Source organism: Gopherus evgoodei, chromosome 2 (assembly GCF_007399415.2).
Source record: "Gopherus evgoodei ecotype Sinaloan lineage chromosome 2, rGopEvg1_v1.p, whole genome shotgun sequence".
Lineage (NCBI taxonomy): Eukaryota > Metazoa > Chordata > Testudines > Testudinidae > Gopherus > Gopherus evgoodei.
In genome coordinates, this window is record NC_044323.1 from 296,662,286 (window position 1) to 296,674,824 (window position 12,539).

Here is a 12,539-nt window from a genome sequence, read left to right on the forward strand (position 1 = left end):
GACAACAGGAACACAGGTTACAGCAGAGCTTGCAGGCACAGTCAGGACCCCTCCACCGAGTCCTTCTGGGTTTTCAGGGTGCTTGGATCCTAGCTAGGACACCCTGAATTCCGCCCACCCAGCCCCAAGCCCAAACTCAAACTGCTTCCCTCCTGCCACTCCCTTCCTTTGTCCCCTTCCCGGGCAAAGGTGTTGACCTTTCCCCTCCCTTACCTAGCTCAGGATACAGGCCCTGGCATTGTCCATCCCCTAAAGTCCTCCTCTGCTCTCCCATCCCCACACAGACAGTCCCTACTGCATCACATCTCTCCCCCCTTCGAGACTGAACTGAGCGGGGTCACTCTGCCCAGTGACCTGGGGAAGTTCAGGGCCCCCTCTCCAGGACAACGCATCCGCTATCAGGATGGCACTTCCCTTCACATGGACCACGTCCATGTCATAGTCCTGCAGGAGCAGGCTCCACCTCAGGAGCTTGGCGTTGGCTCCTTTCATCTGGTGCAGCCAGGTTAGGGGAGAGTGGTCGGTGTACACGGTGAAGTGTCGCCCAAAGAGATATGGCTCTAGCTTCTTAAGGGCCCACACCATGGCCAGGCATTCCTTCTCGATGGCCGCGTAGCTTTGTTCCCGGGGTAGCAGCTTCTTACGCAGGTACACGATGGAGTGTCTCTCCCCCTTTTCATCCTCCTGCATTAACACCGCCCCCAGTCCCGTGTCTGAGGCATCGGTGAACACCATAAAGGGTTTGTCAAAATCTGGGTTTGCCAGAACTGGGCCACTAACCAGAGCCTCCTTCAGCACCCGGAAAGCCTCCTGGCACTGCTCAGTCCAGATCACCTTGTCTGGCTTCCCCTTTTTGCACAGTTCAGTGATGGGGCCGGCTATGGCACTAAAGTGGGGCACGAACCTTCGATAGTACCCCGCCACCCCAATAAAGGCCTGGACCTGCTTTTTGGTTTGGGGAGCAGGCCAGTCTCTGATCACCTCCACCTTGGCTGGTTCCGGCTTCAGGCAGCCGCTCCCCACCCGATGGCCCAGGTAAGATACTTCAGCCATCCCCACCTTGCACTTCTCCGCCTTTACTGTTAACCCAGCCTTTCGGAGTCGGTCTAGGACTTGTTTAACCTGGGACATGTGGTCCTCCAAGGTCTGGCTGAAGACGCAGATGTCGTCAATATACGCCATGGCAAAACTCTCCATCCCCTGCAGTAGCTGATCCACCAGGCGCTGGAAGGTGGCCGGCGCTCCTTTGAGGCCGAAGGGCAGGGTCAGAAACTCATAGAGCCCCAGAGGGGTGATAAAGGCCGATTTCAGCCTGGCATCTGCGTCCAGCAGCACTTGCCAGTAGCCTTTGGTAAGATCCATAGTGGTGAGGTAGTGAGCACCTCCCAGCTTGTCTAGGAGCTCGTCAGGCCTGGGCATAGGGTAGGCATCAGATACGGTGATGGCATTGAGCTTTCGATAGTCCACACAGAACTGGATTGACCCATCCTTCTTGGGAACCAGCACCACTGGCGAGGCCCAAGGGCTGGAAGATGGCTGGATCACCCCCAAAGCCAGCATGTCCCTGACCTCTCTTTCAAGATCCTGGGCAGTTTTCCCAGTGACCCGAAAAGGGGAGCATCTTATAGGGGGATGTGACCCGGTCTCCACCCTGTGGACAGTCAAATTAGTGCATCCAGGCTGGTTGGAGAAACAGCTGTCGGTATAGATGCAGCACCCCTCTGATCTCAGCGTGCTGGCCCGGGGTCAGCTTGATCAGAGAGGGGAATCGCCTCCACGGGGGAACCAGCTTTGGTCCCAGGGAATAGATCTACTAAGGGGTCATCTCCCTGCCCCTCCCAATGTCCACACACTGGCCAACACCACATTCCCCCTGTCATAGTATGGTTTCATCATGTTCACATGGTACACCCGACGGTGATGTGCCCGGTTTGACAGCTCCACCACATAGTTTACCTCATTCAGTTGCTTGATAACCTTGAAGGGCCCTTCCCAGGCAGCCTGGAGTTTAGTTCTCATCCCCGTGAGGAGAAACATCACCTGATCCCCAGTGGCGAAGGCACGGGCTCGTGCTGTGCGGTCATACCAGACCTTCTGCCTCCTCTGGGCTCAGGCCAGATTTTCCCTGGCCAGGCCCATGAGCTCAGCCAGTCTTTCCCGGAAGGTCAGGACATACTCCACCACTGACTCTCCCTTGAGAGCGGCCTTCCCCTCCCATTCGTCCCTCATTAGGTCTAGGGGCCCCCTCACCCGCCTTCCATACAACAGTTCGAAAGGTGAAAACCTGGTAGATTCCTGGGGTACCTCCCTGTACGCAAACAGCAGGTGAGGTAAGCTCTTGTCCCAATCCTGCAGGTGCTGGTTCATAAATGTTTTTAGCATCATCTTCAGCGTCCCGTTGAACCTTTCTACCAGCCCGTTGGACTGGGGGTGATACGCTGAGGCCCAGTTGTGCTGGACCCCACATTTCTGCCATAAGGACCGGAGCAGGGCTGACATGAAGTTGGACCCCTGGTCCGTTAAGACCTCCTTGGGGAACCCCACCCGGCTGAAAATTGTCAGCAGCGCATCTGCCACTGTGTCTGCTTCGACAGAGGACAAGGCCACCGCCTCGGGGTAGCGAGTGGCAAAATCCACCACCACCAGAATGTATTTCTTCCCTGACCGGGTCGTCTTGCTGAGGGGTCCCACTATGTCCATGGCCACCTTCTGGAAAGGTTCTTCTATGATGGGTAAAGGCCTTAAAGCCGCTTTCCCCTTGTCCCGGGCCTTCCACACCCTCTGGCAGGGGTCACAGGATTGGCAGTACTGTCGGACATGGGTAAAGACCCCAGGCCAGTAAAAGTTCTGTAGCAGCCTCTGCCTGGTGCGCCGGATTCCCTGGTGCCCTGCGAGAGGGATGTCATGGGCCAGGTACAACAGCTTGTGACAAAACTTCTGGGGGACCACCAGCTGCCTCCTGATCCCCCATGACTCTACTTCCCCTGGGGGAGCCCATTCTCGGTACAGGAACCCCTTCTCCCACAGGAACCTCTGCTTGCAACCTCTCCTCATGGTCTGTACCGCACTAAGGTCAGCCCGGTCCCTGTGCTTCCGCAAGGAGGGATCTTTCTGCAACTCGGCCTGGAACTCAGCAGCTGGGACAGGGATGGGGACCGGCTCTCTCTTGCTGGCTGGGTCTGAGGCCGCAGCCTCTCTGAACCGTGCCCCTGGGCGTTCCCTGCTCCCTGGGTTAGGGTCCTGCACCTCGGGTCGAGTACCTTCCCCATTGTTGGGGTGCAGTGCCCTTTGCCGACTCTGACTACGAGTCACGACCAGGGCACTCTGGGTGTTACTAGGCCAGTCCTCGAGGTCCCCTCCCATTAACACGTCAGTGGGCAAATATTGGTGTACCCCCACATCCTTGGGGCCCTCCTTGGCCCCCATTTCAGGTGTACCCTTGCCACGGGCACCTTGAATGGGGTCCCGCCCACGCCCATCAGGGTCAGGTAGGTGTCGGGCACCATCCAATCTGAGGCCACCACCTCGGGCCGGGCCAGCGTCACCTCTGCGCCCATGTCCCAGTATCCAGTGACCTTCCTCCCATCTACTTCCAGGGAAACAATGCACTCTTTTCGGAGGGGCAGCCCCGCGCCCACCCGGTAAACCAAAAACCCGGAGCCTGGAGCATCCACAGGTGGTACGTTGCCATCCCCCCTTTCCTGGGAATGTAGCCCCTCTTCCGATTGGGTTTTTACCCAGTCCACCCTCTGCGGGTTGGGTCTGCTTGGTCTGTCCCTGAGCTTGGGGCACTGGGCCTGTATGTGACCTCGTTGGCCACAGCGATAGCAGCCCATGTCTCGTGGGTCCCCTTGAGTGGGTCGGAGGGACCTGCCGCTGGATGTTCCCCTTTTGGGGGGGTTCTCCATAGGCCCCCTTTGGGAGGTCCCATGATGACTCTCTCTCTGCGTTGAGGCAGGCTTGCTCCTTCGAGACTCCTCCCTGTTGTCCCCTGCCCGACTGTCCACAAATTGGTCGGCCAGCTGGCCTGCGTGCTGTGGGTTCTCCGGCTTTTGGTCCATCAACCACAGCCTCAGATTCGGACAGGCACTGCTCGTACAGGTGCTCCAGTATGAATAGGTCAAGCAGGTCCTCTTTAGTTTGGGCCCCAGCTGTCCACTTGCAGGCATACCCCTGCGCCCGGTTGACCAGTTGTAGGTATGTGACCTCACGGGTTTTACGCTGGCTCCGGAACTTTTTCCGGTACATCTCAGGAGTCATCCCAAACTCGTGGAGCAGGGCCTGTTTGAACAGTTCGTAGTCCCCTGCCTCCGCCCCTTTCAGTCGGCTGTACACCTCCACGGCTGTGTAATCCAGTAAGGGGGTGAGAACTGCGATCCTGTCTGCAGGGTCAACCCTGTGCAGCTCGCAGGCATTCTCAAAGGCCGTCAGGAAGGTATCTATGTCCTCCCCCTCCTTACGCCGGGGCAGCAAGTGCTTATCAAAGCTCTTTGTAGGCTTGGGTCCCCCCTCACTCACCGCAGCCGGGGCCTCACTGCTCCTCAGCTGGGCCAGCTCCAGCTCATGTTTACGCTGTTTCTCCTCCTCCCGCTCACGTTTATGCTGGTTCTCCTCATGTTTACGCTGTTTCACCTTCTCCTCCAGCTCTTGCCTCTTTAACTCAAGCTCCTCCCATTTCAGCTCCCTTTCATATTCCAGCCGCATCCGCTCCACGGATGCCGAGCGTTGCCGGGAGGATCCCCTGCTGGCCGGGGGGGGGGTCACGGTGCCCTCGGTATTCACTGGTCTCCTCCCCGCCCTTCCCCTAGGCCTAGGAAGGGGGGGTCTCGGGAAGCCCTCGTCCGCCGGCTGACCACTCCCAGTGGGGACAGACACTGGTGCCTGCGCTGCATCTGCTCGGCTGCTTCCCTCAGAGACAGGGCTCCGTTCATTCATGCAGTCTCCCTGCTCCAGCTGGGCAATCAGCTGGTCCGTGGTGAGCCTCCCCGGGCGCAGCCCCCTCTGCTTGCACAGCTCCAGCAGGTCGAACTTGCGCCGCTTGGCATACATCTTCCTGCTGGCCACTCACAGGCCGGGGTGCTCGCCGCTCCCCACGGTTTCCAGGGGGACCCCTAGTGCACCAGCCCTTCGTGAGGTCACCACCTTTCTGCCAGGGTCGAGCTGTAGACTCCTCCGCCCCTGGGACTGCTCGCTGCAATCCCCCGGGAGACCCTGTTACTGCAAAGTCCTTCTCACTGGGCACACACTCCCAGGGGTTAATCACCCCTTCGTTTTACTGCTCCCCAGTCACTTACTGCAGGAAGCACTGTCCACGGGGTGCAGTATCTCCCACCACTGCCACCAGTTGTCACGGAGTGTGGGGGAGTCCGGCCCTGCACCCCTCTTCCTGGGACCCACAGTGACTCTTAGCCAGCCAGTAAAACAGAAGGTTTATTGGACAACAGGAACACAGGTTACAGCAGAGCTTGCAGGCACAGTCAGGACCCCTCCCTCGAGTCCTTCTGGGCTTTCAGGGTGCTTGGATCCTAGCTAGGATACCCTGAATTCCGCCCACCCAGCCCCAAGCCCAAACTCAAACTGCTTCCCTCCTGCCACTCCCTTCCTTTGTCCCCTTCCCGGGCAAAGGTGTTGACCTTTCCCCTCCCTTACCTAGCTCAGGATACAGGCCCTGGCATCGTCCATCCCCTAAAGTCCTCCCCTGCTCTCCCACTCCCCACACAGACAGTCCCTACTGCATCACACAGCTTAATTTATGTAAGAGCCTTTGGTGAGGGACCTTGTCAAAAGCTTTCTGGAAATCTAAGTACACTATGTCCACTAGATCCCCCTTGTCCACATGTTTGTTGACCCCTTCAAAGAACTCTAATAGATTAGTAAGACACGATTTCCCTTTACAGAAGCCATGTTGACTACTGCTCAACAATTTATGTTTTTCTATGTGTCTGACAATTTTATTCTTATCTATTGTTTCGACTAATTTGCCCGGTACCGACGTTAGACTTACCGGTCTGTAATTGCAGGGATCACCTCTAGAGCCTTTTTTAAATATTGGCGTTACATTAGCTAACTTCCAGTCATTGGGTACCAAAGCCGATTTAAGGGACAGGTTACAAACCTTAGTTAATAGTACTGCAACTTCACATTTGAGTTCTTTCAGAACTCTTGGGTGAATGCCATCTGGTCCCGGTGACTTGTTAATGTTGAGTTTATCAATTAATTCCAAAACCTCCTCTAGTGACACTTCAGTCTGCGACAGTTCTTCAGATTTGTCACCTACAAAAGCTGGCTCCGGTTTGGGAATCTCCCTAACATCCTCAGCCATGAAGACTGAAGCAAAGAATCCATTTAGTTTCTCTGCAATGACTTTATCGTCTTTAAGTGCTCCTTTTGTATTTTGATCGTCAAGGGGCCCCACTGGTTGTTTAGCAGGCTTCCTGCTTCTGATGTACTTAAAAAACATGTCCTGGGCATGGCCATCGTTACTGACTGGCAGAGGCCAAAACATAGACTGTCAGACTCTAGGACTGGAAGGGACCTCGAGAGGTCATCGAGTCCAGTCCCCTGCCCTCATGGCAGGACCAAATACTGTCTAGACCATCCCTGATAGACATTTATCTAACCTACTCTTAAATATCTCCAGAGATGGAGATTCCACAACTTCCCTAGGCAATCTATTCCAGTGTTTAACTACCCTGACAGTTAGGAACTTTTTCCTAATGTCCAACCTAAATCTCCCTTGCTGCAGTTTAAGCCCATTGCTTCTTGTTCTATCATTGGAGGCTAAGGTGAACAAGTTTTCTGCCTCCTCCTGATGACACCCTTTTAGATACCTGAAAACTGCTATCAGGTCCCCTCTCAGTCTTCTCTTTTCCAAACTAAACAAACCCAATTCCTTCAGCCTTCCTTCATAGGTCATGTTCTCAAGACCTTTAATCATTCTTGTTGCTCTTCTCTGGGCCCTCTCCAATTTCTCCACATCTTTCTTGAAATGCGGTGCCCAGAACTGGACACAATACTCCAGTTGAGGCCTAACCAGCGCAGAGTAAAGCGGAAGATTGACTTCTCGTGTCTTGTTTACAACACACCTGTTAATGCATCCCAGAATCACGTTTGCTTTTTTTGCAACAGTATCACACTGTTGACTCACATTAAGCTTGTGATCCACTATGACCCCTAGATCTCTTTCTGCCATACTCCTTCCTAGACAGTCTCTTCCCATTCTGTATGTGTGAAACTGATTGTTCCTTCCTAAGTGGAGCACTTTGCATTTGTCTTTACTGAACTTCATCCTGTTTACCTCAGACCATTTCTCCAATTTGTCCAGATCATTTTGAATTTTGACCCTGTCCTCCAAAGCAGTTGCAATCCCTCCCAGTTTGGTATCGTCTGCAAACTTAATAAGCGTACTTTCTATGCCAACATCTAAATCATTGATGAAGATATTGAACAGAGCCGGTCCCAAAACAGACCCCTGCGGAACCCCACTTGTTATACCTTTCCAGCAGGATTGGGAGCCATTAACAACTACCCTCTGAGTACGGTTATCCAGCCAGTTATGCACCCACCTTATAGTAGCCCCATCTAAATTGTACTTTCCTAGTTTATCTATAAAAATATCATGCGAGACCATATCAAATGCCTTACTAAAGTCTAGGTATATCACATCCACCGCTTCTCCCTTATCCACAAGGCTCGTTATCCTATCAAAGAATGCTATCAGATTAGTATGACACTATTTGTTCTTTACAAATCCATGCTGGCTATTCCCTATCATCTTACCACCTTCCAAGTGTTTGCAGATGATTTCTTTAATTACTTGCTCCATTATCTTCCCTGGCACAGAAGTTAAACTAACTGGTCTGTAGTTTCCTGGGTTGTTTTTATTTCCCTTTTTATAGATGGGCACTATATTTGCCCTTTTCCAATCTTCTGGAATCTCCCCCGTCTCTGTTAGATCCCTTGCTGATTCCCTGCTCTGTTCACTCCCTGGGGCACCTGGCACTGGCCCGTCGGCAGACAGGACACTGGGCTGGATGGACCTTTGGGCTGACCCAGTCCGGCCGTTCTTATGTTCAGCCCATGTGGAAAGATGGGGACAGATGGGAGAGGCCAGAAGAGATCAACCAAACGGTCCAAGGGTTGGAGAACCTGCCTGTGAGGAAAGGTTAAAACCTGGGCTCAGTTAGGCTGGAGAAAAGCAGCCTGAGCTGGGAGCTGAGCCCAGCTGTGGCTGGGTCAGGGCTGGTGGGGATCAGCCATTTTCCAGGGCTGCTGACGGCAGGACAGGAAGTAACGGGCTGACCCTGCAGCAAGGGATGAGACACGTTTTAACACAAAGGGAACTGAGCTCCAGCCCAGGCTTTCGGGGACGTGGTGGGGCCCCATCATTAGCCAACCCCCTGTCCGGGCTGGTCCAGGTTTGAATCATCAGGAGTGCCAGGAAGGGAGGGGGCTGGATTTGACAACTTCTCAAGGGCCCTTCCAGCCCCCCATTTCTACAGTGCTCTGACCCCCACCCCCCAGTCTAGGCAGACGTCGGAGCAGGGTGGGGGGGAGGCAGCTGACAGCCATGGGGCTGAGCAGGCTCCATGGGGTGTGGAGGCATTAACAGAGTCTAGCAGCTCTGCGCTGCGTGGGGGGCTAGGTGGGGTGCAGGCTTGGTCGGAGCAGCCCGTTTTCAGGTAGAGGAGGAGAGCGCCGAGGCCTGGCTGGGCAGGTGGGTAGCGCCAGGCCCCGGCAGGCCAGCCCTGTGCCTTCAGCCATCCTCCACTCTAGCGCTGGTGGTGCTTGCTGCCCGGGGGACCTGCAGTGTGCACTGGGGCCAGTGCCCAGTGATTAGCCCGACGGCGGGGGCAGAGCGGAGCCCTGAGTCTCACCCCCTGGGCTCTTTTCATATGACCAGCCCGAGCTGTGGGGCCGGCTGGGCTCACATGACAGCAGAGTGGCACAGCCAGTCCTGGCACGGCTGTGGATTCGCTGCGGCACTCGGGCAGAGCCGCTGTCTGCTCCTCTCCCCAAGCTCAGCAGCAGGTTCCCAGCCCGAGCTGTGGGGCACACCCCAGGCACTGCTGACCCCGCAGGCTGTAAGCGGCTGGGCTTGCCGCACTCCCCGCATTTCTCTCTGGACAGGAGATTGGCACCTGCAGGCTGCGTTTGCCACTCAGACAGTTTCTATCTCCAAGGTGCTTCGTAGAGTGACCAGCTGTCCCGATTTTATAGGGACAGTGCTGATAGCTGGGGGTTAGTCTTACACAGGAGCCTATTACCCCCCAGCCCCTGTCCCGATCTTTCACACTTGCTGTCTGGTCACTCTAGAGCTTCCTGGCGCTAGCCCAGAAATGTTGTTAACCCGGCCCTGGCAGGGGCTGTCCCTTGTTTTCTCCTGACCGACGTTAACCAGGGAGGCAAGAGCTGCTTTATGGGACAGTAAGTTCTCCGGTGTCAGACTTGTGGAGCCGCCAGCTCTCCTGGGAACCCCCTCATCACCTTAGCAACCTCGCGTGAGAAGCTGGAGTCTCAGGCCCCAGCTCACTGCCACGGGGACCCCTCTCCCCGTATCGGCTGCACCTCATCAGCCAGCCCCCCTTGGCATTCCTGGGGAACATGCCGTGGCAGATCCAGTTACCGCTGGGCTCCCGTGGGTGAGCGGCGGAGAAACGCAGACGTTGCTCTGTGATGTGATAAATCACAGAGGGGGAAGTTTCCAGCAGTTGTGCTGGACTCCGGCCAGACGCTGACCTCATTAGCTGGGATGAGATCATGGCAGGCCGGCCCCGTGTCACACACCATTAATTTGATCCTTATTGGGGCACCCTTCACTGCATGCAGCCCTTTCGCTCCTGGCTCCGTGGGCAGTTGGGCTCTCCCACGGCAGCACACGGGCCGGGCCCCTGCTGGCATTTCTGCCAATATCGCTGAGACTGGCTGGCTCGGGCCTACGGGGCTGCTGTCCCTCACCGGGCACCGCCTGGAACCTGCACAGGGACCGGGGGTCAAACTGCATCACTTGTCACGGGTTGGGGGCTTCAGGTGCCCCAGTGCTGACACGTGCTAGCCAGAGAAGCAGCCCAAGTTGTCACCAGCAGCCCAGGCATGACTATCGCAGGCAGCTGGCTGGGGGCAGGTCAGGGGCTCACGTACTGGGAGGGAGCCTGGGGGAAGGTCCTGGCCTGGCCGGGTCAGCACATGGATGGCTGAGCGGTGCAGGTGCTTTTCCCTGACGAAGCACAGAACCTGGGATCTGGGTCCAAGCCCTGAGAGAAGAGCTGCCAATGGCAGTGTGCCCTGCAGCGACCCGCCCATCTGAGCACTCAGCTGGTGCCAGTCCCTTGTCTCCAAGCACCTCACAGTCCGTAACGTGTTTATCCCCCCCCACTGGGCCCCCGGGGAACCGAATCCAGGTCTCCCAAGTCCTAGGTTGGTGCTTTAATCAATGGCTCATCCTTCCTGGCTGCCGCCACGTGTGCCACAAGGGAACAGAGCCGACAGCTTCCTAGGAAAATGCCGAGTGAGGTGCCTCTGCCCTAACACACAGACACCCCCTCACCTGCCTGCCGGGGGGACCCCAACACAGCAATACAAGTGGCCAGGAGAAAAGGCCTGTAACACTGAAACCCTCCTGGCATCAGCACAGACCAGGGTGGCTGGAGACCTCCAAACATGAACAGGGCTCCAGTCGGCCTGTGAGGCCCCTCCTGACCGTGTCCCCCCACGTGCCACTGGCCCCCGCTGGGTAAAGGGAGCACTGGAGACAGGGGCGGCTCTAGACATTTCGCCGCCCCAAGCATGGCAGCACGCGGTGGGGGGCGCTCTGCTGCTCGCCGGTCCCGCGGCTCTGGTGGACCTCCCACAGACATGCCTGCGGAGCGTCCGCTGGTCCCGCGGCTCCACCGAAGCACACCTGTGGAGGTCCACCGGAGCCACCTGCCGCCCTCACGGCGACCGGCAGAGCACCCCCCGCCGCATGCAGCCCCAAGCACGCGCTTAGCATGCTGGGGTCTGGAGACGACCCTGACTGGAGATCCTGGAGCCTGGCAGCTGTGGAGTTAACAAGATTCCCCACTCACTCCGAAGGGAACAGCATCGGGTGCCCCCTCAAAGGGGGTGGTGAATGAGCGAAGGCTCTGTTCTGCTCCGCCCCTGCTCACCCCACTGCAATCAGCTAGCGGCCAATCTCCACCCCACTCCCCAGCCAGGGCAGGGCTGAGGAAGGACCTCGCTGGAGACGCAGAGTGAAATTTAGGGCTGGCCAAAGCGCAGTCCAGCAGTGCCAGCCGTGGGCACTTTTCATCCGAGAGACACGAACCGCAGAGATTGCTCCATCCTCCTCCCCCGTGCATGGCTCGGTCCTGAACTCTTTTGTGCTCCAACGCTGTGTCCTGCCACGGGCTCAGGCTGGTGGCCCTGTGGCCAGGCCACTGACTCTTCTGCCGGCTCAGAAGCAATGTTGTGGGGACCGGAGGAGCTCTCTCTCTGACAGGCATGTGCATGGAGCAGGGAGCTGCCAGGGTGCCTTGCGATGGCAACCACGAGGGGCTAGACGGTCCCATTGTGAGGAAATCTCCTTTCCCAGTCTATCTGTCATACTGATCCACACAGAAGACACGAGGGACCCTGTCCATTGCAGCTTTCCATACAGCACCCTCGTAGCCAGGAGGCCAGATGTCGTCTGCCGTGAAGAGACACGGGGCCCATGGAGCCCAATGGAGCCACACCGACTGTTTCCAGCTCGGAATCTGGCCCTGCCTCTCCTGACAATGTCCTGAATCCTTTTTTCAAACACTCGGGATTGGACGGCTTTTCCGCTTCCTGCTGGGGACCCGAAGGCGACAGTGACACGTGGTGAGCTGCTGCAAAGCCCCAGTAGGCCCACGACAGCCCCTCTGCACAGGGCTGAATTTCACCCAAATCACCATCAAATGCACCAGGCGAAACACCCGGGAAGAACAGGCAAAACAAGGTGTCCCCCCAGTAACGGCTTCCCACTGCGGAGCTTGGGTGTTCGGTTAACGAGTCAGCACAGACTGTCCGGAAGAAAGGATCCACACGTTCACGGGGCCCCTATGAAGTGTCACTGGAGATACAAGGCCTGGGAAATGTGGAGTTTAAGGCCAAAAGGGACCATTCGATCATCTAGTCCAGCAGGTCTCAAACTTCATAGCACCACAACCCCATCCTATGTGACCCCAGGCTGGAGGGAGCCAGAGCCCGAGCACTGCTGCCCTGTGTGAGGTGCGTGTGTGTGCGGGGCAGAGCCCGAGCACCGCTGCCCTGTGTGAGGTGTGTGTGTGTGTGTGTGCGGGGCAGAGCCCGAGCACCGCTGCCCTGTGTGAGGTGTGTGTGTGTGTGCGGGGCAGAGCCCGAGCACCGCTGCCCTGTGTGAGGTGTGTGTGTGTGTGGCGGGGCTGAGCCTGAACACTGCTGCCCTGTGTGAGGTGTGTGTGTGTGTGCACGGGGCAGAGCCCAAGCACTGCTGCCCTGTGTGAGGGGTGTGTGTGTGTGTGTGCAGGGCAGAGCCCGAGCACCGCTGCCCTGTGTGA